Source organism: Mirounga angustirostris, unplaced genomic scaffold, assembly GCF_029215605.1.
Source record: "Mirounga angustirostris isolate CCGP_5_RB_7025 unplaced genomic scaffold, mMirAng1.0.hap1 SCAF_11, whole genome shotgun sequence".
NCBI lineage: Eukaryota > Metazoa > Chordata > Mammalia > Carnivora > Phocidae > Mirounga > Mirounga angustirostris.
This window is the reverse complement of record NW_026991719.1, coordinates 94,289,321-94,313,144: the sequence shown is the minus strand read 5'-3', so window position 1 is coordinate 94,313,144 and position 23,824 is coordinate 94,289,321. Positions and strand designations below refer to the sequence as shown.

Below are 23,824 nucleotides of genomic sequence, written 5' to 3'. Positions count from 1 at the left end.
CATAGAGAAAACATCTGCAAATCACTGATGAAATCAGTGGGGGATTCACCCACCTTCTTGTGATACGACTGCAACTTCCACCAGCTTACCTTTGATGGAAAGGCTTCACATGTGATCATTACCAACCGTTCCTGATGGGGCTCCAAAGTCCTTCATTCTTTCATACTTTTGGGGTGACCATAAACATCTTTCCTTGTCGCCATAACACTGGATGTGATCTTCCAGGCTCCGAAGTGTTTGCTAGAGCACCTGAAGAGCCTTCGGAGAGCAGGATTCCATGCAGCTGCCAAGTGCAGAATTCGAGGAAGTAGCAAGAAACGAACGTGCATTACCTGGGTGTCTGGGGTAGCTTCTCGATGACACCACCTTTGCTGCTGATCCAACTAGAAAGGCCTGGGTTTTTATTTTATTTTATTTTATCTTAGATTTATTCATTTATTTGAGAGAGAGTGTGTGTGCAAGCAGGGGGAGGGGTGGAGGGGGAGGGAGAGGGACAAGCAGACTCCACACTGAGCACAGAGCCCGACACAGGGCTCAATCCCACGACCCTGGGATCACAACCTAAGCCAAAATCAAGAGTGAGACACTTAACTGACGGTGCCACCCAGGCGCCCCAAGCCTGGGTTTTTTTCACACTGACAAGAAAAATGGAAACAATATAGCACTTTGGTCTGGTTACCCGTATTGACATTCATCAGCCTAACACCTTCTTTGTTTGCCTTTTTCCAAGTAACCAGCGAAACTGCTGCTCATGTTTATCCGAGTTCTCAATTATTCTCAGATCATGTCCCTTTATCATATCTGCTTTTCTAACCGCATGGACGATAAGGGACTCTCAGAGGTATAATCTGGGATAAGATGTAACATGGACATAGGGCCAGGCCATGAGGCACACGAACATTCATCTTCAAATAGCCGCTGTTGTACAGAGAACGCAGTGCAAACAAACTCAGCCGATTTCATCAATGATGAAGCCAACAGCCAGCACAGACACCACAGATACCCTGAAGATATTTTGCCACCTTTTTTTTTTTTTTTTGCATTCCAGATGCCTGTCACCTGAGTCCCTCCCCCAAACCCTCCAGGTTATGCACCTGCGTCTGTCCAGCCCAACCCCAGCGTTAGCCTCCGCTGCTCTCTGCATGCCTGGGGGAAAGTATGCAGCAATAGGAGAGCATGCCAAAAGCCAGGGCCTCCACAGCTGCCAGTGAGCTCATAGTTGGCCGTGGCCGCTGCTGCCTGCCCTGACCCCCATCACTACGTGGGTGTCTGCAACTGGATCCTGCCACTACACAGGCATTTGCAGCTGGCCCCTGCAGCTGAATGTGCACACACCACTGGCTCCAGCCACCACGGCTGTCTGCCCGGGTCCCTGGCCACCAGAACTGGAGGCGCTGCCAAAGGCAGCGGCCCTTGGAGCCACTGCAGACCCCATGGTGCTTGCGAAGGACCATTTAGTTGTTGATGCTGTGTTCCACAGCATCCTGAGCCAAAGAGGCATCATACCCGATTAGCCCTGGTGATGTCAGAGGGTACAGCAGAGGCCAGCATACCCCACCCAAAGGCAAAAGGCTTCACGTATGGAAGTCAGTCCATAAAGGCTGGAATAGGTAACTGCTTACTCAAAAGCACAGCCACCTATACAAAGCCACAGGGATGACAAAGGATCAGGGAAACACGTCTCCACTGAAGGAACACAGTAAACCTCCAGTAACTAACCCCCCCCCGCCCCCGCCAACAAATGGAGATCCAGCAATTTCCCTGCAATGAGTTCAAAATATTTGTTCTAAATATGCTCAAAGATGTACAAGAGAACACAAATGAACAATTTAATGATATCAGGAAAACAGTACAGGAATAGAATGAGAAGTTCAACAAAGAGAAAACATCAAAAGGAAACACATTTGTGAACTGAATACAATGACTGGACTGAAGAATTCGAAAGAGAGCTTCAACAACACACTTGAACAAGCAGAAGAATCATTGAGCTAGAAGACAAATCAATTGAACTTATCCAATTAGAGGAGTAAAAATAAGAAAAAATGAAAATGCAAGAAGAAAGTCTATGGGACTTACGAAATACCATAAACAGAAATATTATCCATATCACTGGAGTCCCCAGAAGGAGAAGAGAGGGAGAAAGTGGTCGAAAGCTTATTTAAAGAAATAAAGGCTGTGGTGGCTGGGTGGCTCAGTTGGTTAAGCATCTGCCTTCGGCTCGGGTCATGATCTCAGGGTCCTGGGATTAAGCCCAGCGTCGGGCTCCCTGCTCAGTGCAAAGTCTGCTTCTCTCCCTCTCTCTCTCCCTCTCCCTCTGCCCCTCCCCCCACTCATGCTCTCTCTCTCAAATAAATAAATAAAATCTTTAAAAAAAAATGGCTGATATAACCAACATAAGAGCATCTAAATATATAAAGCAAATATTAACAGACCTAAAGGGAGAAATAGAGAGCAATATAATAATAGTAGGGGACTTTAATACCCTACTTTCATCAGTGAATAGTTCATCCAGACAGAAAATCAATAAGGAAGCAGTGGCTTTGAATGACACATTAGGTGAGATGGACTTAACAGACATTTACAGAAAATTGATCCAAAAGCAACAGGATACACAATATGCATTCTTCTCAAACAGACATGGAACATTCTCCAGGAGAGATTATATCTTAGGCCACAAAACAAGTCTTAGTAAATATAAGAAGATTGAAATTATATCAAGCATGTTTTCTGACCACAACAGTGTGGAGCTAGAAATCAATTACAAGAAGAAAACTGGAAAATTCACAAGTACGTGGAGATTAAACCACATGCTATTGAACAACCAATGGGTCAAAGAAGAAATCAAAGAAATCAAAAATATCTTGAGACAAATGAAAATGGAAATACAACATACCAAAACTTATTGGATGCAGCAAAAACAGTTCTAAGAGAAAAGTTCATAGGGATAAATGCCTACATCAGAAAACAAGAAAGATCTTGGGGCGCCTGGGTGGCTCAGTCGTTAAGCGTCTGCCTTGAGCTCAGGTCATGATCCCAGGGTCCTGGGATTGAGCCCCATATCGGGCTCCCTGCTCAGTGGGAAGCCTGCTTCTCCCTCTCCCACTCCCCCTGCTTGTGTTCCCTCTCTCGCTGTGTCTCTCTCTGTCAAACAAATAAAATCTTTTAAAAACAAAAAACAAAAAAACAAAAACAAGAAAAATCTCAAATAAACAACCTAACTTTACACCTCAAGCCCTAGAAAAAGGAGAGTGAATGGAGCCCAAAGTTAGCAGATGGAAGATCAGAGTGGAAATGATATAGAGACTAAAAATACAATAGAAAAGATCCCCTATTGCAACAGGGAAGGCTTCTTTGGGATGACATTTGAACAGAAGATGCTTGATTAGAGAGAGTAATTCACTTTTGCTGTTAATAGTATTCTTTCACTTGAGATTTTTCTGGTTCTTTGTATGACAAGTGATTTATGATTGATTGTATCCTGGACATGTGGGTATTATGTTCTGAGTATCTGGATCATCCTTACATGTTATACTTTAGCAAACAGTTCAGATTTAGCCCTCAGGTCATGGCGTACTTTCGTGGGCTGTGTTTCGAATGACAATTGGGATTTCAGAGGCCTTGAAAAGCTATTCTGCTCTGCTTTACTTACGTGTTACTCAGAGGCCAACCTGAGTGCCTAAGCAGGATTTCAACTTCTTGTACAGGTAACTTGGGGGTTTTGCCCAGGATGAGATATATATTTAAAAATTCCTTTTTCCCACTCCTTCCTTGACTTTCTAGTTTGGAGGGGTTGAAACATCACCTCATCAAGCTTGCCCAGCTCTGTCTCCTAGATATCACCTCATTAGTGGAAAGGGAATGCTGCCTCCCAACTACCAACTGGGGCAACGTGTACTAGCAATTTTTAAGTATCAAGGAATTTAATGTTGAAAAACTTTCACTCTGTGCTTCTCTAGTAGGAAAAAAGACACAGATGTTCATTCAGCATCTTAGCAAAAAAACACCAAAAAATTCAGCTAAGGTACACTTGTTGAGTGGAATCTGAGCAGGAGGGCAGAAATGTGTAAATAAGGAGAGTATCCTGGGATCTGTGCTTTATTAGAACAGAGACCAGAAATGCTATCCACAGGATCAAAACCAGTGAAGTATGATGGCAAGGAAAAGGAACATGTTCCTATTTCAGATTATACAACAAAGTTAAATAAACTGAGCCATCAGTATATGTGACATTCATCCACAAGATCTCTTTTTTGCTGAGTAAATATTCGATAAATAAACTAAATGTTAAAAAATAATGAAATGATATTTTTATACACGTGGATGAGTTATTTCCCCATATGGTGGCCTGGGAAAGTGCATTTTCATTAGAGAATTCATTCCTAATTCATGGGTATTGTGTAATTTTTGTGATAAGCTTTTTATTTTTTATTTTTATTACGATTTTATTTATTCATTTGAGAGAGAGGGAGAGAGCACAAGTGTGGGGAGGGGCAGAGGGAGAGCCTGAGCAGGGAGCCTGATGCGGGACTCGATACCAGGACCCCAGAATCATGACCTGAGCCAAAGGCAGACACTTCCAACTGAGCCACTCAGGTGCCCCATGTGATAAGATTTTAAAATAAAAAACTCAATAATAAGAGAAAAAAAATACATTGATGACGATTAAGCAAAACATTCAAGAAGAAAGCACTTTCCTATACCATATTAAAAAAAAAAAATGAGGTTACTGTCACTACCAAATGTTGCCACATATTCCACACTATAAAAATTTAAATCTCAATAGAAAACATTATCTTTTTTCTCTCTCTTTTTTAAATTTTTTATTGTTATGTTAATCACCATACATTACATCATTAGTTTTTGATGTAGCATTCCATGATTCATTGTCTGTGTATAACACCCAGTGCTCCATGCAGAGTGTGCCCTCTTTAATACCCATCACCAGGCCAACCCATCCTCCCACCCCCCTCCCCTCTAGAACCCTCAGTTTGTTTTTCAGAGTCCATCGTCTCTCATGGTTCATCTCCCCCTCCGATTTCCCCCCCTTCATTCTTCCCCTCCTGCTATCTCCTTTTTTTTTTTTTAACATATATTGTATTATTTGTTTCAGAGGTACACGTCTGTGATTCAACAGTCTTGCACAATTCACAGCGCTCACCATAGCACATACCTTCCCCAATGTCTATCACCCAGCCACCCCATCCCTCCCACCCCCCACCACTCCAGCAACCTTCCATTTGTTTCCTGAGATTAAGAATTCCTCATATCTGTGAGGTCATATGATACATGTCTTTCTCTGATTGACTTATTTCGCTCAGCATAACACCCTCCAGTTCCATCCACGTTGTTGCAAATGGCAAGATCTCATTCCTTTTGATGGCTGCATAATATTCCATTGTATATATATACCACATCTTCTTTATCCATTCATCTGTCAATGGACATCTTGGCTCTTTCCACAGTTTGGCTATTGTGGACATTGCTGCTATAAACATCAGGGTGCACATACCCCTTCGGATCCCTACGTAGAAAACATTATCTTAACAAAAATAACTAAGATAACAAGGGTCAATAATTTCTTTAAAAGCACCTATGTTTATATTTAGGAGAGTTACAGTACTTAAAGATGGTACAGGAATCAAAATTGCTTTTCAAAAGAATGTGTTTCCTAGGGGCACCTGGGTGTCTCAGTCAGTTAAGCGTCTGCCTTCCGCTCAGGTTATGATCCCAGGGTCCTGGGATTGAGCCCCTGTTTAGTGGAGAGCCTGCTTCTTCCTCTCCCTCTACCCCTTCCCCACTCGTGCTCTCTCTCTCACTCTCGCTTCTATCTCAAATAAATAAAAATCTTTAAAAAAAAAAAAAGAATGTGTTTTCTATATTACTGTAGTGAGACAAAAAGATATGCCCACATTCTAATCCCCAGAATCTGTGACTCCTTTATATAGCAAAAGATGTGATTAAGTTAAAGATCTTAAGAGGAGGTACTTATTCTGGATTATCTGGGTGAGCTTTGAATGCAATCGCCTTGCAAAAGAGACAAAGAGATGTAGAGGGAGTTTACAGACACAAAGAGGGGAAGGCAATGTAAAAATGGAACGGAGGGAGATGCCGCCCAGGAATGCTAATAGCCATTATTAGAAGCTGGTGGAGTCAAGGAAGAGATTGTGTCCTAGAGCCTCCAGAGGGAGTGTGGCCCTGCCAACACTTTGATTTTGGACTTCCGTACTCCAGAACTCTGAGAGATAACTTTTTGTTGTTTTAAGACACCCAGTTTATGATAATTTGTTATGGCAGCCCTAGGAAACTGATACAATTATCCTTACACAACCTTATTGTTTTCTCTTTGCCTCCTACATGAGTTTCACATTCCCCATGGAGTTTCCAATTATTGAGATACTGTCTGAAGAAGGAGCATAAGATTGTGAGCTCACAAGGAAAGCAGAAGAGCCAGCAGTCTTATTCCCTAACATTGTACCATACTTGGCTACAGCTATGCGATATGTGCACATTAATGATCACCAATGGCTAGAAGATGCCGTAAACTTTAGTCCAAGTTTTGCCTTTGACCATTCGATTCTCTTCAAGGAGAATCAAGTCATAGGGTTAAGAATGGAACCATGAAGTTCAGTTTTATACATTTATTTCTGCTTCTTTCCTTAAAGTTAGAGCCAAGTGATGATCCTGGAGCAAAAGGTCCCTCTCCCCCAACAGAGGTAGTGATGGAGGAGGAGGTCCTTGAACAAAGATGACCGTGGTGGTGATGATGGTTTACCATTTATTCCAGGTAAAGGAATTGGAAGAGGAGAAACAACTCCTTTGGGTAGGGGTGGCACTGGTAGAGATGATGGTGGGCATGGCCCTCTATCTGCCTATAGAGGCAGTAGAAGAGGTCCTGAAATTTATGAGTAACTGGACAGCCAATGTTCCTTAATAGAAATAATCTAATGTTGAAATGCTTGCAGTAAAATATGCAATAGACATTTGTGGGTTTTTTTAGAGATGATACACTACTTATTAATTTATCAATCTTCAAGGACTTAGTACCTGAAAGAGACTTGTACAGATATTTAATAAGCATTTTTAACTCTACACAATGAGGGTCCTTCTGCTAACACTCTAATGCTAGAAGAGTTGGCATCCTCATCTAAAACTTTGTGAAACAGTACTCCAAAATAATGAGAAATTAGATTTCATGGTAAAGATATGCAAAGAAGTATTCTATCTGGCCTGGGCCTGTTAGACTAGTTTGTTCAAATATGGATAATACAAGGTTATGGTTTGATCCCCTTGGGAGCTAATTAGCTTTACACAAAGAGTCTGTCTCAGAGTACCAATGGTCTAGCTATCTTATAACAACGTAAGCGACATCCATTTGTATAGTAATATATGCTTATCAAAGTTTTTACATCTATGATCCCTTTTGAGCCTTATTATAACCTTGTGATATAGGTAGGGCAAGTAGTTTTATCTCACCACTTATAGATGAGACACTGAGACTCCAAAAGCCTAAGTGATTGGACAAAGGTCACAAATTTAGTGTGAAACATGATTAGGACTTGAATGAAGTTCTTCACACACCTAATTCAGCTCCCTCTCTATTATAGCAGACTACCTCCTCATGCCTGCAAGTCATTTGTCATGAGCTGAAGACAGAACCTAGGTGAAAGTCCTAATATGGAGAGTGAAAAAAGGGAGAGTAACCAACTTCTTAGAGGGAAAAAAAAAAAAAAAAAAGGAAAGTAGGATAGAAAAAAATTTGTCAAATATTACAGATACAGTAAAGAAAAGTGAGGCTAAGAAAAGGCCACCAGATTGGGTCACTTGGAGTTCACTGTAGAGTTTTTTGTTAAGTTTTCAGTAGAATAGTAGAAACCGACCAATTCAAGCAACAAACACCTATTGAGGATCCACTATGTTAAGATACAATCTTCACATTCTGAATATTCCCTCCAAATATGAGCTGTCTTGAGCAGAGTACTTAATCAGTTGTAAAGTGTAGACCACCTAACAAGGATTTAAGTATCATGAAAACTTTCCTCAAAGAGAATGTAGGTGGGAATATAAAGTTGACAGGTTTTGAAATGATGGTAGTCAAGATTATAGAGGTCTACAAAAGTTTTGGGGATCATTAAAATAATTGAAGATTTTCTTCATGAAAGGAAATGTCCTGATGGTTAATTTTATGTGTCAACATGACTGGGCAACAGGGTGCCCAGATATCTGGCTAAACATTATTCTGGGTGTTTCTGTGAAGGTGTTATTGGATGAGATTAATATTTGAATTGGTAAATTGAGTAACACAGATTGCCCTCCCTAATGGGAGCAGGCCTAACCCAATCAATTGAAGGCCTAAGTATAACAAAAGTGCTGGTCTTCCAACCAGTAAGAAAGCATTCTTACTGCCTAAACTGCCTTTGAACTGGGACATTGGCATTTTTCCTGAGTCCATTTAGGACTCAAACTCAAACATTGGCTCTTCCTGGGTTTCAATCATGCTGGCCTTCCAACCAGAACGACATCATTGGTTTTCATGATTCTAAGGCTTAGATCAGATTAGATCAGATTAGATCCGATCTAAAGCAATGGCTCTCCTATGCCTGCAGTTTGCCAACTCACCTTGTAGATCTTGAAACTGGCTGCTACCATAATCATGTGAGCTACTTTGTTACATTATGTATATTATATATTATATAAGTTATATATAAAGTATATATACAAATTTATATAAAATATATGCATACTTACATATAAGTGTATGTTATATATTATATATAAAATATAGTCATATTTATATATGAATATATTATATATATATAATATATACATGTGTGTATGTATAATATATACATAAAATCTCTGTCCTGTTGGTTCTGTTTCTCCAGAACCCAGAGTCATATAAAAGTGGACCCAATTTTTCGAATTAGAATGAAAATTTTCTCTCAAAAATAATTTTGCTTGTATAATATATTCTATCACAAAATATGTAGAGAAGCTTAAGAAACTAATGTTTTAGTCTTTTCTACACATGGAAATGATTTGTCTTGGGAAATCAAATTTGTAGAGTTATTTAAACTAAAATTTTAATTTATGAGAAAGTCTGTTTCTGGCCCTATTTTCCTTCTATTTAATTAGATATTTTCCAAATTATAACTCATCTTGACATGATACAATATATATGTAGTTTCATTACCTGTGTTCAGTTTTGCTGGAATTCTGTTTTAAGCTCTTTGATCTTTTCTTCTGGCATCTTGTTTTGAGCTTGGGTTCAGACGATGAATTTTTCCTTTATCTACAATGATCATCACCATAAATGCACACTTAATAATATAGCTTCCAGAAAGCTTTAAACAATATTATATATTAAATAAATGGAATACCCTTTGCTTCTTTAATTCCCGGGCCTTCACTCATGACTATTTTCATGACAATTAAATACCCCTCTGTCGGGGTGGGGCTAGTGCTGGTGGTGGTAGTGGTAGTAATGATGAACGATGCTCTCAAACTAAGGCAAACAAAAGCATTTTTACTCCTGAAAAAAAATACTATAAAACATTTTTTAAATGTGTGAGCCACATTTTTCTTCATATATCATGGGCATTTTTTGTTTTGCTATTCAAAATTAGATCTTAATAATTTTATCCTAAATGGGGAAAAATTAAGAACTTTTCCTCTACAGTCAGGAACAAGACTGGGGTGTTCACTCGCCCCACTTTTATTCGACATAGCACTGGAAGTCCAAGCCACAACAATCAGACAACAAAAAGAAATAAAAGGCATCCAAATTGGCAAGGAAGAAGTAAAACTTTCACTATTTGTGGATGACATGATACTCTCTATAGAAAACCCAAAAGACTCTGCCAAAAATGAAGGGGGGGAAATCGGAGGGGGAGACTATGGACTCTGAGAAACAAACTGAGGGTTCTGGAGGGGGATGGGTTAGCCTGGTGATGGATATTAAAGAGGGCACATATTGAATGGAGCACTGTTATATGCAAACAATGAATCATGGAACACTACATCAAAAACTAATGATGTAATGTATGGTGATTAACATAACATAATGAAATAAAATTTTAAAAAAAATTTTTTAAATGTGGCATTACAAAAAAAAAAAAAAAGACTCCACCAAAAAACCGCTAGAATTGATCAGCAAATTCAGTAAAGTCACAGGATACAAAATCAATGTACAAAAATATGTCGCACTTCTATACACCAATAATGAAGCAGCAGAAAGAGAAATTAAGGGGCACCTGGGTGGCTCAGTTGGTTGAGCGACTGCCTTCGGCTCAGGTCATGATCCTGGAGTCCTGGGATCGAGTCCCGCATCGGGCTCCCTGCTCAGCAGGGAGTCTGCTTCTCCCTCTGACCCTCCCCACTCTCATGCTCTCTCTATCTCAGTCTCTCTCTCAAATAAATAAATAAAATCTTTAAAAAAAAAAAAAGAAAGAGAAATTAAGAAAACAATCCTATTTACAATTGCACCAAAAACCATAAGATACCAAGAAATAAACCTAACCAAAGAGGTGAAAGATCTGTACTCTGAAAACTATAAAACACTGATGAAAGAAATTGAAGATGACACAAAGAAATGGAAAGATATTCCATGCTCATGGATTGGAAGAACAAATATTGTTAAAATGTCTATACTACCCAAAGCAATTTATACATTTAATGCAATCCCTATCAAAATACCACCACCAGCATTTTTCACAGAGGTAGAACAAACAATCCTAAAATTTGTACAGAACTATAAAAGACCCCAAATAACCAAAGCAATCATGAAAAAAGAAAAGCAAAGCTGGAGGCATCACAATTGCACACTTCAAATTAGATTACAAAGCTGTAGTGATCAAAACAGCATGGTACTGGCACAAAAATAGACACATAGATCAATAGAATAGAATAGAAAACGCAGAAGTGAACCCACAATTATATGGTCAATTAATTTTCAATAAAGGAGGCAAGAATATACAATGGGGAAAAGGACAGTCTCGTCAACAAATGGTGCTGGGAAAACTGGACAGCTACATGCAAAAGAATGAAACTGGACCACTTTCTTACACCATATACAAATATAAATTCAAAATGGATTAAAGACCTAAATGTGAGACCTGAAACTATAGAAATCCTAGAAGAGAACACAGGCAGCAACTTCTTTCTAGATATGACTCCTGAGGCAAGGAAAAGAAGAACAAAAATAATTTATACTGTTTTTTAATGTTATACACCATATATTTAAGTTTAATAAATTAGAAAATGAAGTATAAAAATAAGATGTCAGATAGTTCAACTTCTTAAATATATTTAATCTTGAAATGAGATCGCACTTCTAGAACATTCAAGTTGATTCACATTAATACAAATTAGAATCTTTCTACTGCATCCTTAATTGCTTAGCATTCTAAAAGATGTGCTCCACCAAATCAGACAGTAGAATGATACACATCATAAAGGTATTCTCCTTGAGACAGTAAATCAAAATACTTGTATAAAATGTTACGAGGGAATGTGAGAGGTTAAAATATGGTACTAATCCAGAGAGATAATCTAAATGGTGGACATTCTTCTGCTGTGTCCTGCCACAACCCCTACCTCAGTCAGGCCTCTAAACAAGACCAAACAAACCTATTTAGTGTGAACTCTGGTTGGTCCAGCTAAAGAAACGCCATATTTACATTTTATTTCCCCTTTGTTGCAATGTCACCTCAAATCATTTTAGAAGGCTATACAACAATGCTACTCCTGTTTCTAAAAGTGATATATCTTCTTGTATGGAATTGTCTTTAGCTTAAATGGAACAATAAGGACTTTCACTGTTAATCAATATTCATTCTCAGAGTATATTTTACCTTTAGAAATTACAAAAGGCATTCAGATCCAAGTCTGAAGGAAGAGTGCGTGAACAATCTGGATAATAATAATGGTTAGGGTCAAACCTAAAATACTACTTATTGTTTTCTCCATTCGTATCTGAGTCCTGGAAAACGTCCCACAGTGGCTAATCTGAATCTCTAGTATCTTTAAATTTCAATCCCTCCCCAAAGACTTTAATCAATCAATGATCTGATACTCTATTTTTTTTTTAAGTAATCTCTACACCCAGCGTGGGGCTTAAACTCTCGACCCTGAGATCGAGAGTTACATGCTCTACCTACTGAGCCAGCCAGGCTCATGCTCTTTACGAATCTTTCACTGAAAGATATGAACTTGTTTGACTTCACTACTCTCCATGTTAAGATTTCTCTGAATCCAGGGGCACCTGGCTGGCTCAGTCGGAAGAGCATGGGAGTTCAAGCCCTATGCTGGGCATAGAGATTACTAAAAAAAAAAAAATTAAACTTTAAGATTTCTCTGAATCCACACTCCCATCCCTTCTCCTAAAATCAGCTTCTCTTTGTGTGCTTCTGAGCATGTGCCTACACAAGATAATGTCCACAATTTCCTTCTGTAAATGGTTCATTGCTGCATGTGCAGAGTCATGTGATCTCTCTGCTTGTAATTTTATTTATTTATTTTATTTTTTTGACAGAGAGAGACACAGCAAGAGAGGGAACACAAGCAGGGGGAGTGGGAGAGGGAGAAGCAGGCTTCCCGCAGAGCAGGGAGCCCGATGCAGGGCTCGATCCCAGGACCCTGGGATCATGACCTGAGCCGAAGGCAGACGCTTAACCAACTGAGCCACTCAGGTGCCCCACTCTCTGCTTGTAATTTAAAGTTAACCCCACTTAGAATTCAAATCACACAAGTCTAAAGTATGTGAGCGGGAAGATGCCTTCTTAGAAGTCCACTAATCTTATCCTCTACTTCTAACAATGAAGAAGCCAAGACCCAAGGAGTGTGACTTACTTAAAGCCACAGCCAATTAGGAGCAAAGCTGAGATCAGATCTTACTGCTTATCATTCTACAGCTGAGTTTCAAGGGTGTTAGAACTTACCAGATAGGTTAATATTTCCAATCCCCCAGGCTCACGATCTCTCATGATGATCGTAATGAACCATTAGAGAGACTGAGTGTACGTGGACACAGTGCTAACCAGATATTAACAGAGGAAGTTCTGTGCGAGGCCTACTTTGAAAAAGGAGCCTATGTGCTGAAGGGGGTAGCACAGAATCAAAGTACAACTGAGCTGACTTTACTTACCTATCAGAAGTGTGACGTCAGTGTCTGCTCCTCGTCTAAGCTTGAACTCTGTGTCCACACCACGGCAAGGGCAGCACGTACTGTCGATCACACTCTTCGGTTTTCTTCAAAACCGTGAGCTGAAAAGGAAAGAAATTATTGTTGATTACCCTTGCTGCGGATACGAATCAATTTCTCTAAGTAAAGATTCTGCATGAGAAAGAGAAAAATACCAGTCTTTTACTAGCCCTGTAACAGGAACCCTTCCAGCCACCACACACCCTTGGGAGAAATAAGCCTAGACTTAAAGATGGTCTGGGCTTTATATGCAGCAAACCCTTTGTGATGTCATCAGCTGTGACCATTTGGTGACCTCACATTGTAATTTGCTGGGATTCAGTGGCCAGAGACACTGATCAACCTTTCTGCTTACTTAAGCTACTGTCCCTGAGGTTAATGAAATAAATATCGTGTTAGCCCTATATCCACGGATATAGAAATGTTCCCCACTTGCTACTTAATGATTCCAATGAGGGATGAATATCCTGGCACTAGGTGGCAAGGGACAGTTTGGATTTTGTATAGCACTGTCACTCAAGTAGCTGTGAACAGCCTATATAAAACTGGACTGAGGGACGCCTGGGTGGCTTAGTCGGTTGAGCATCTGCCTTTGGCTCAGGTCATCATCCCAGGGTCCTGAGATTGAGTCCTGCGTCAGGCTCCTTGCTCAGCGGGGAGCCTGCTTCTCCCTCTGCCTGCCACTCCCCCTGCTTGTACACTTTCTCTCTGACAAATAAAATCTTAAAAAAATAAAACTGGACTGAGTCACTTAAGATGCTAAGCAAGGAACAATTTATATACATATTCAAGAAAGACCAAATTTATAGAAGCATACATGTTTAGTACACATGGCTAGAGCCTCAATTTATTCAAAGTGGCAAAGGTCTTGAACCATATCTTGATTACATAAACCATCAAGGTAATCCTGGCCCTAAACCTGACCACTTGCATATTGCCAAAATACAACACAGCACCTGTTGCATCAAAACTGGAGGGAAAATGACAATTGGTTAAGGGCTAAAAGATTTAACAGAGTAACAGAAGAGGTATAGGATATTCCCTCTCATTGCAGCTCTCATCCCCAGATCTCCACAGGGCTCTCCTCCTACTTCCTTCACATCTTATGTCACCTTCTCAATGAGGTGTCCAATCCACCTGAAGGTGCAAATCCCCACAGCCACCCCATGCCCTACTCCCCTCTCCTGCTTTCATGTGCTGGAAAGCTTGGATCATTATCCTTTATGATATATATGTGTCTCATTGGTCTTATTTTTTCATTCTCCCCCACTAGAATGTGAGCCACATGTGAGCTGGGACTTTTTAAAAAAGATTTTTATTATTTATTTGACAGAGAGCACAGGTAGGCAGAGTGGCAGGCAGAGGGAGAGGGAGAAGCAGGCTCTCTGCTGAGCAGGGAGCCCGATACGTGACTAGATCTCAGGACTCCGGGATCATGACCTGAGCCAAAGGCAGATGCTTTCTGTAATTTAATTTTATTATGTTATGTTAGTCACCATACAATACATCATTAGCTTTTGATGTAGTGACCCACGATTCATTGTTTTCGTACAACACCCAGTGCTCCATGCAGTATATGCCCTCCTTAATACCATCACCAGGCTAACCCATCCCCCCACCCCCCTCCCCTCTAAAACCCTCAGATTGTTTCTCAGAGTCCATAGTCTCTCATGGTTCGTCTCTCCCTCCGATTTCCCCCCCTTCATTTTTCCCTTCCTTCTCCTAATGTCCTCCATGCTATTCCTTATGTTCCACAAAGAAATGAAACCATATGATAATTGACTTTCTCTGCTTAACTTTTTTCACTTAGCCTAATCTCCTCCAGTCCCATCCATGTTGATGTAAAAGTTGGGTATTCATCCTTTCTGATGGCTGAGTAATATTCCATTGTATATATGGACCACATCTTCTTTATCCATTCATCTATTGAAGGGCATCCTGGCTCTTTCCACAGTTTGGCTATTGTGGACATTGCTGTTATGAACATTGGGGTGCATATGGCCCTTCTTTTCACTACATCTGTGTCTTTGGGGTCAATACCCAGGAGTGCAATTGCTGGATCATAGGGTAGCTCTATTTTTAATTTTTTGAGGCACCTCCACACTGTTTTCCAAAGTGGCTGTACCAACTTGCATTCCCACCAATAGTGTAAGAGGGTTCCCCTTTCTCCACAACCTCTCCAACATTTGTTGTTTCTTGCCTTGTCAATTTTTGCCATTCTAACTGGTGTAAGGTGGTATCTCAATGTGGTTTTGATTTGAATTTCCCTGATGGCTAATGATGATGAATATTTTTCCTTATGTCTGTTAGCCATTTGTATGTCTTCTTTGGAGAAGTGTCTGTTCATGTCTTCTGCCCATTTTTGACTTATTTGTTTTTTGGGTGTTGAGTTTGAGAAGTTCTTTATAGATCTTGGATACCAGCCCTTTATCTGTAGTGTCATTTGCAAATATCTTCTCCCATTCTGTGGGTTGCCTCTTTGTTTTGTTGACTGTTTCCCAAAGGCAGATGCTTAACCAACTGAGCTACCCAGGTGCCTGAGCTGGGACTTTTTTTCAACAACAATCAGCTTAAACAATATTCAACAGTTTGCGGAGGGGGGGGGGGCTTGCTTTTTTGTTTGTTTGTTTTGCTTCAGTATTTTAAAACATATTGCAGATATATGATTTCACACATAAATCTTAAGCTATACAAACCATACACTCTACTATAACAAACACTCCAACAGATAAGGGCTTTAAAAGACCCAAATATTATCATTGCATCTAAGAAATTATAATTACAGTCAACCCTTGAACAAAATAGGTTTGAACTACATGGGTCCACTTATACACAGAATTTTTTTTTAAACAGCACAGTATTGTAAATGTATTTTCTCTTCCTCATGACTTTCTCAATATGATTTTCTTTTCCCTAACTTACTTTATTGTAAGAATATAGCATATAATACATATACAAAATATATATTTATGTTACTGGCAAGGCTTTTGGTCAACAGTAGGCTATTAGTAGTTAAGTTTTGGGGGAGTCAAAAGTTATACTTGGATTTTTGATTGCATGAGGGGGTCAGCACCCCTAACTCCCCTCATTGTTCAAGGGTCAACTGTATTGCCTAATACCACAAGAAAATACCCATGTCCAATATTCCTGGTTGACCTAAATATGTCTCTCAAATTTGATTTGTTCTTATTAGGATCCAAACAAGGATCATCCACAGAATTGGCTAAATTATGATGTAATCCTCTTTTCATCTATAACATCCCCTTAACCTTTTGTGTTTGCCATTTCTTTGATGAAAATACTGGATTATTTGTCCTGTAGAATTACTCACATTCTGGATTTTTCTGGAGGCATCCTTGTCCTGAACAAATTCCATTATAATCAGAATATCTCATAGTGAGATCTATAGACTTGGTTAGATTCAGGCTAAATTACCTTAGCAATTACCTTATACTTGATGCTTTGTACTCCTATTACACCATATCAGAACGCACATGATATCTGTTTCACACACTGCTGATATAAAGATTGGTCAGGGGGCACCTGGGTGGCTCAGTCAGTTAAGCGTCTGCCTTCAGCTTAGGTCATGATCCTGGAGTTCTGGGATTGAGCCCAGCATCGGGCTCCCTGCTCAGCAGGGAGTCTGCTTCTCCCTCTGCCCCTCACCCTGCTCCAGCTCTCTCTCACTCTGTCTCTCTCAAATAAATAAATAAAATAAAAATAAAGATTGGTCAGTGGGTCATAGTACTCTTACTGTGATTCACCCACATTATAAAATTTCCCATCGTTCTTTTACTTACATTTTATTAAATTTGCATGGGCTTATTCTTTTATTATTGATATGAAATTCATACTCCATATAATTTATCATTTTAAAGTATACAAGTCATTGTTTTTTTGAGTTTGTCCACAAAATTGTGCACCCATCACCACAATCAATTTTAGAATATTTTCATCATCCCAAAAAGAAAGTCCATACCCATTAGCAGTCATTCCCCATTCCCCCAACCCCCAGCCCCTGACAACTTCTAATCTACTTTTTTTTCTATGGATTTACCTCTTCTGGACATTTCTTGTGAATAGGATCATGCAATATGTATTTTTTTGTGTCTGCCTTTTTAAAAGTACTATATTTTCAAGGTTAATCCATGTTGTATCATGTATTATCTTCATTCCATGCAATGACTAAATAAAAATCCATGGTATGGATATAGCACATTTTATTTAAATGTTCATCAGTTGATGGACATTTGGGTCATTTCTCCCTTTTAGCTTTATGGATAATGCTGCTATGAACATCATGTACAAGTTTTTGTTTGAATATCTGTTTTCAGTTCTCTGTTATTTATACCCAGGAGTGGAATTGCCGATCACGTGGTCGCTCTATGTTTAACTTTTCATGGAATTGCCAAATGGCTTTCCCAGGTGTCCACACCATTTACATTCCCACTAGCAGGGTATGTGAGATTCAGTCCTTGACATCCTCACTGCAAATTGCTTTTTTCCGTTTTATTTTTAATATAGCCATCTTGCTAAGTAGGAAGTGGTATCTCCATGTTGTTTTAAGTTTTATTTCCCCAATGACTAATGATGTTGATCATCTTTTCTTGTGCTCATTGGCCATTAGCATGGAGGGACCAATGGATTTGCAGCATGAGAACCCCATGTGTGTGAATCCATCTTGTGCAACCCTGGTTCACGATGGCAAAGCCAGTGAGTCTCTTCATACCTCAGTTTCCCGACACAATGAGTAGTAACCGAATCTGTGTCTGTCCAGGGAAGGGGGACAGAAGAAAAGGCTTTGGCTTGGATCTCTGCGTGAGGAAATGGCCCTTACTCCCTAAAGGGAAGGACAGGAAACACAGGGAGGAATCCAGAGGGGCAGCTGAGATCCAGAGGCCAGGGATGGGTCAGGAAATTCACTTTCCACTCTGCCTGGTGGGGAAGGTGAGGCAGAGCATTCACCCCTCCCTCCACCCTCTGGGAGTGGAAGGCAGCAGGGATTTGTGAGATTTCCTGTGTTGACCTGAAATGCAGAAAGGCAGCTGCCTGACCAGGACAAAGCCCCTCAGGGTCCTCATTGTCTTCCTTCCTTCCCGCCCTAGAAATCCCCACCCACTTCTGTCCAAACAACTAGGGAATGGGTGAGAAAAGGGGTCTGGGAGTCAGAGCCTGAGCCAGGCTGGGAGTAGCCTGGACTGGATGGTCCTGAGGGGACTATGCAGGTGTGGGCAAAGGTGACTTCAATTTCTCCCTTGAAATATGTCTGTATTCATGAAGATCCTTTTTCTTAAATAAGCAAGGACTCCAAACAGGAAGAGTCAACAAAGTTCATTGTTTAGTAACCAAATAGCTGGAGGACCCATGAATCTGGGGAGCTGCTTCGACGACTGTTTTAAAAGATCTTTATTTGCATCCATCTCTCTGTCTCTCTCCTTAGGTTACAACCTGCTGGGAGGATCCACGCACCCAATTAACACCCCTCATCTCTGAGTGGCCGCATCACCTGTTAGGCTCGTGTTCCTCTCGTCATCTACACGTGTCTCCATCATGGGAGCATTCTTTTGCAAGAGCAACGTGTTCCTCTCTCAATAGTTAGGAAGAAATAAATCAAGACGGCGGTCAGGCAGGAGAGACCTGCCAGTCACTGTGATTCCTTCGGACCCAGCACATCCGCATCCACCTAGGCGGTGTGGACACCGCCTGCAGCAGCCCCGGCCCCACGCAAGGAGCGCTGGCTCCCTAGCAGGTCCTTGGCAAAGGGCGGGAGGGAGGTGACAGGGCGGAAGGAGCGCCTGCTGTCCGGATGCCGACTCTCACCTGGGGAGGGAGCAATTAAAGTTTTCATAACCTCAGGCATAAGAATGATGCAAACTTGTAACATCGTTTGGAAGTGTATTTATTTAAACTTCTTTTCCAAGTAGTTTTGCAACTGTTGAAGGGTAAATTTTCGATTTGTTTCAGCACATTCATCGTCTTGCCGGCAGGGACCCTACAAGGCGGACAAATTGATTTTCCGGAGCAAATGGCAAAACACGGCTTTCTGCTCTGACTTTCCCAGGTCCACGCCTCTCCGCCCCTTCTTGCACCTGGGACCTTCTGAGGATGTCCCACCCCTCCCTTGGGCGGGGCCAACACCGAGGAACCCGGATTCTCACCCCCTCCCCCAAGACCCCGTATCTCCAGCCCCCGCCGGCTCCAGGGAATAGGAGGAGACGCCGACGCTGGGGGGAGGGGCTGCGGCCTACCCGGGGCCTCGAGGGCGCTGCTTTACGGCAGAGATGGGCTGGGGTCGCAGTCACACCGTTTACCCCGGCGTGAGCGCCGGAGCTCACCTGGTTTTTCCCGCAGGCCCGCGGCCTCCGTCAGGTGGGTCCCTTGGCCTTTGTCCCTTTGCCTTTCCTTTCCTTTCCTTTCTGGGACGGGAGGGGGCCCGGGGCCGGGGGCCGGGTTTGGGCGGCCCTTCCGGGCCCGAGGACCTTCCCTGTCCCCCAGCGTGTGGGCAGCCTGTGCCCGGCGTGCTTACCTAGGCCCTCGGTGGCTGCAGCCCCGACGGCTGGGAGGGACGGGGCCGAGGCGGGGCGAGGTCCGGCGTTTGGGCGAGGCTGGTCGGGCGTGAGCGCCGGGATTGGACCGCCGCCTACGTTCTAAGTTCTGTGCCCCGGCGGGGGTAGGGGGGAGAGCCTGGTCGTAGCGCCCCTGGGGCCTCCGCGGCCGGCGGGTGGGCCTGGGAGCGTTTCCCTGTGGCTGTGGGTGGGCCCGCGGATTCCTGGATTCCTTCTCCCCTCTCTCCCCTGGCCTTCCTCCCTATTTGCGTGGCCGCGGGAGGTTCCGCTTGGTCGGTTTGGACGGAGGGCTTCTCAAAATGTATCCCGAGAGCAGTAACGTTTCGTGTAAAGAAACATGTTGCTTCTAGGGACTGAGGAAAAAAATAGGTGTCCTTCTTGGCCGTGTTGGGCTCAATCCTCTACTCATTTCTGACAAACTTTCTTGAAAATCTTGCAAAAAAACCAGTTCCAGCGACTGGCCTAGGAAACTATTCCGTCCTATAAATTGTTTATTTAAATCAGAGAGGGAGACAAACCATGAGAGACTCTTAATCATAGGAAACAAACTGAGGGTTGCTGGAGGGGAGGGGGGTGGGGGAGATAGGGTAACTGGGTGATGGACATTGAGGAGGGCACGTGATGTAAATTAAAAATAAAATAAAAAGTAAGTAAATTGTTTAAGTGAAACCATTGGATTCACACAATAGGTTGCAAAAGAATATGAGGAGTGTCATTCACATTATTTTAAATGGACTGATAGGACTTGTGAGACGGGTTAATTTTCACAAGTCGTTTGTGCTCTTCCTGATTTGTAACTTAGCAGGGGAGCTAAATTTGAAGAGGTAAAGTGACCTGAGTGAAGAAATCCAGGCTCTTTATTTAAATTTAAATGCAATTTCATTGACATATAGTGTATTATTAGTTTCAGAGGTAGAATTTAGTGATTCATTAGTTGTGTATAACACCCAGTGCTCATTCATTAAATGCCCTCCTAATGCCCATCACCCAGTTACCCCATCCCCCCACCTACCTCCCCTCCAGCAACGCTTAGTTTGTTTCCTAGAGTTAAGAGTCTCATGATTTGCCTCCCTCTCAATTTTCATCTTATTTTATTTTCCTTCCCTTCCCCTATGTTCATTTGTTTTGTTTCTTAAATTCCACATATGAGTGAAATCCTATGGTATTTGTCCTCTGACTTATTTTGCTTAGCATAATACCCTCTAGTTCCATTCATGTCATTGCAAATGGCAAGGTTTCATTCTTTTTGGTGGCTGAGTAATATTCCAGTGTGTGTGTGTGTGCACCTCATCTTTATGCATTCATCTGTTGATAGACATCTGGGCTGTTTCCATATTTTGGCTATTGTGGACATTGCTGTTATAAACATTGGGGTGCACGTGCCCCTTCAAATCACTATGTTTGTATCCTTTGGGTAAATACCTAATAATGCAATTGCTGGGTCGTAGGGTAGTTCTATTTTTAACTTTTTGAGGAACCTCCATACTGTTTTCCAGAGTGGCTACACCAGTTTGCATTCCCACCAACAGTGTAAGAGGTTTCCTCTTTCTCTGCATCCTCACCAGCATTTGTTTCCTATGTTGTTCGTTTTAGCCATTCTGACAGGTGTGAGGTGGTATCTCATTGTAGTTTTGATTTGTATTTTCCTGAAGCCCAGTGATGTTGAGCATCTTTTCATGTGTCTGTTAGCCATCTGGATGTCTTCTTTGAAAAAATGTCTATTTATGTCTTCTACCCATTTCTTTTTTTAAAAAAAAGATTTTATTTATTTCACAGAGAGACACAGCGAGAGAGGGAACACAAGCAGGGGGAGTGGCAGAGGGAGAAGCAGGCTTCCCGCTGAGCAGGGAGCCCAATGTGGGGCTCAATCCCAGGACCCTGGGATCATGACCTGAGCCGGAGGCAGGCGCTTAACGGCTAAGCCATCCAGGTGCCCCATGTCTTCTGCCCATTTCTTAACTAGATTTTTTTTGGGGTGGTATTGAGTTTGATAAGTTATTTTAAAAAGACTTTTAATTTATTTGACAGAGACACAGAGAGAGAAGGAACACAGCAGGGGAAGTGGGAGAGGGAGAAGCAGGCCTCCCGCTGAGCAGGGAGCCAGATGTGGGGCTCCATCCCAGGACCCTGGGATCATGACCTGAGCCGAAGGCAGACGCTTAGCGACTGAGCCACCCAGGCACCCCGAGTCCGGTAAGTTCTTTATAGATTTTGGATACTAACCCTTTATCAGATCTGTCATTTGCAAATATCTTCTCCCATTCTGTAGGTTGCCTTTTAGTTTTGTTCTTTCCTTCGCTGTGCAGAAGCTTTTTATCTCGATGAAGTCCCAATAGTTTACTTTTGCTTTTGTTTCCCTTGCCTTTGGAGACATGTCTAGCAAGAAGTTGCTGCGGCCAAGGTCAGAGAGGTTGCTGCCTGTGTTCTCTTCCAGGATTTTGATGGATTCCTGTCTCATACTTAGGTCTTTCATCCATTTTGAGTTTATTTTTGTGTATGCTGCAAGGAAATGGTCCAGTTTCATTCTTCTGCATGTGGCTGTCCAATTTTCCCAACACCATTTGTTGAAGAGACTGTCTTTTTTCCATTAGATATTCTTTCCTGCTTTGTCGAAGATTAGTTGACCATAGAGTTGAGGGTCCATTCCTGGGTTCTCTGTTCTGTTCCACTGATCTGTGTGTCTGTTTTTGTGCCAGTACCATACTGTCTTGATCACTACAGCTTTGTAATACACCTTGAAGTCTGGAATTGTGATGCCTCCGGCTTTGGTTTTCTTTTTCAACATTCCTTTGGCTATCGGGGTCTTTTCTGGTTCCATACAAATTTCAGGATTGTTTGTTCCAGCTCTGTCAAAAACGTTGATGGTATTTTGATAGGGATTGCATTGAATGTGTAGGTTCCTTTGGGTAGGTAAGACATTTTAACAATATTTGTTCTTCCAATCCATGAGCATGGAATGTTTTTCCATTTCTTTGTGTCTTCCCTAATTTCTTTCATAAGCAATCTATAGTTTTCAGAGTACAGATCCTTTCCCTCTCTGGTTAGGTTTATTCCTGCGTCGCTTATGGGTTTTGGTGCAATTGTAAATGGGATCGATTCCTTGATTTCTCTTTCTTCTGCCTCATTGTTAGTGCTGACTTCTGTGCATTGATTTTATATCCTGCGACTTTGCTGAATTCCTGTATCAGTTTTAGCAATTTTTGCGTGAAATCCAGCCTCTTATATTCCTGTGTATTTAAAACTTTTAAGAGCTTGTCATTAGTTCTACAACCTTACTGTATTTCACTCATTAAATGGTTCCTACTCTGTAGCATCAGAACTCCCATAAATCCGTTCTGTCCACGTTTGATTATTTATGACACATGTCACACCTTGTTCAGTCCCTAGTGAAATCTGAAAAAAGAAGTAGGTTATATAATTTATAGAAATGAACAAAGGTCAAAAGTTTATCTTATACACATGTGTTTGTATGTCACATGCCTATCCAGATACACATGCCCTTTTGGCCATTCATGAACAAAAAAATGTAGGTGGAAGGACCATGCTGTTGATTGTGATGAGACTCTTTCAGACCATATTTTAACGACATCTCTGTTCTTTTAAAGACAAAATAGGAATTTATTTATTTATTTATTTATTTTTTAAAGATTTTATTTGACAGAGAAAGACAGCTAGAGAGGAAACACAAGCAGGGGGAGTGGGAGAGGGAGAAGCAGGCTCCTGGCTGAGCGGGGAGCCCTACGCGGGGCTCGATCCCAGGACCCTGGGATCATGACCTGAGCCGAAGGCAGACGCTTAATGACTGAGCCACCCAGGCGCCCCAGGAATTTATTTTTTTAAAAAAGATTTTATTTCTTTGACAGAGACACAGCGAGAGAGGTGGGAGAGGGAGAAGCAGGCTTCCTGCGGAGCAGGGAGCCCGATGTGGGGCTTGATCCCAGGACCCTGGGATCATGACCTGAGCCGGAAGGCAGATGGTTAATGACTGAGCCACCCAGGCGCCCCCAAAATAGGAATTTAAATTACGATTTTTAAACACAATTTTTTGGAAAAGTTGATT

General features: G+C 41.6%; 2 long non-coding RNA genes across 2 annotated transcripts in view; one reads left to right on the top strand and one right to left on the bottom strand.

Moving 5' to 3' along the window:
• Nucleotides 1–5,345: 5,345 nt before the first annotated feature.
• On the bottom strand, nucleotides 5,346–13,263 carry LOC135362029 (uncharacterized). The gene is made up of 3 exons (XR_010406320.1): nucleotides 13,142–13,263; nucleotides 9,191–9,289; nucleotides 5,346–5,521 (listed from the first exon to the last, which is right to left on the bottom strand). It is a non-coding gene; the product is annotated as an uncharacterized LOC135362029 (long non-coding RNA).
• Nucleotides 13,264–19,216: 5,953 nt separating this feature from the next.
• Nucleotides 19,217–23,824, top strand: part of LOC135361957 (uncharacterized) — a 56,407-nt gene continuing 51,799 nt past the window's right edge. The window contains exons 1-3 of the long non-coding RNA XR_010406231.1: nucleotides 19,217–19,567; nucleotides 21,541–21,694; nucleotides 21,793–21,957. This is a non-coding gene — a long non-coding RNA (uncharacterized LOC135361957). The remainder of the gene's footprint in view (nucleotides 19,568–21,540; nucleotides 21,695–21,792; nucleotides 21,958–23,824) is intronic.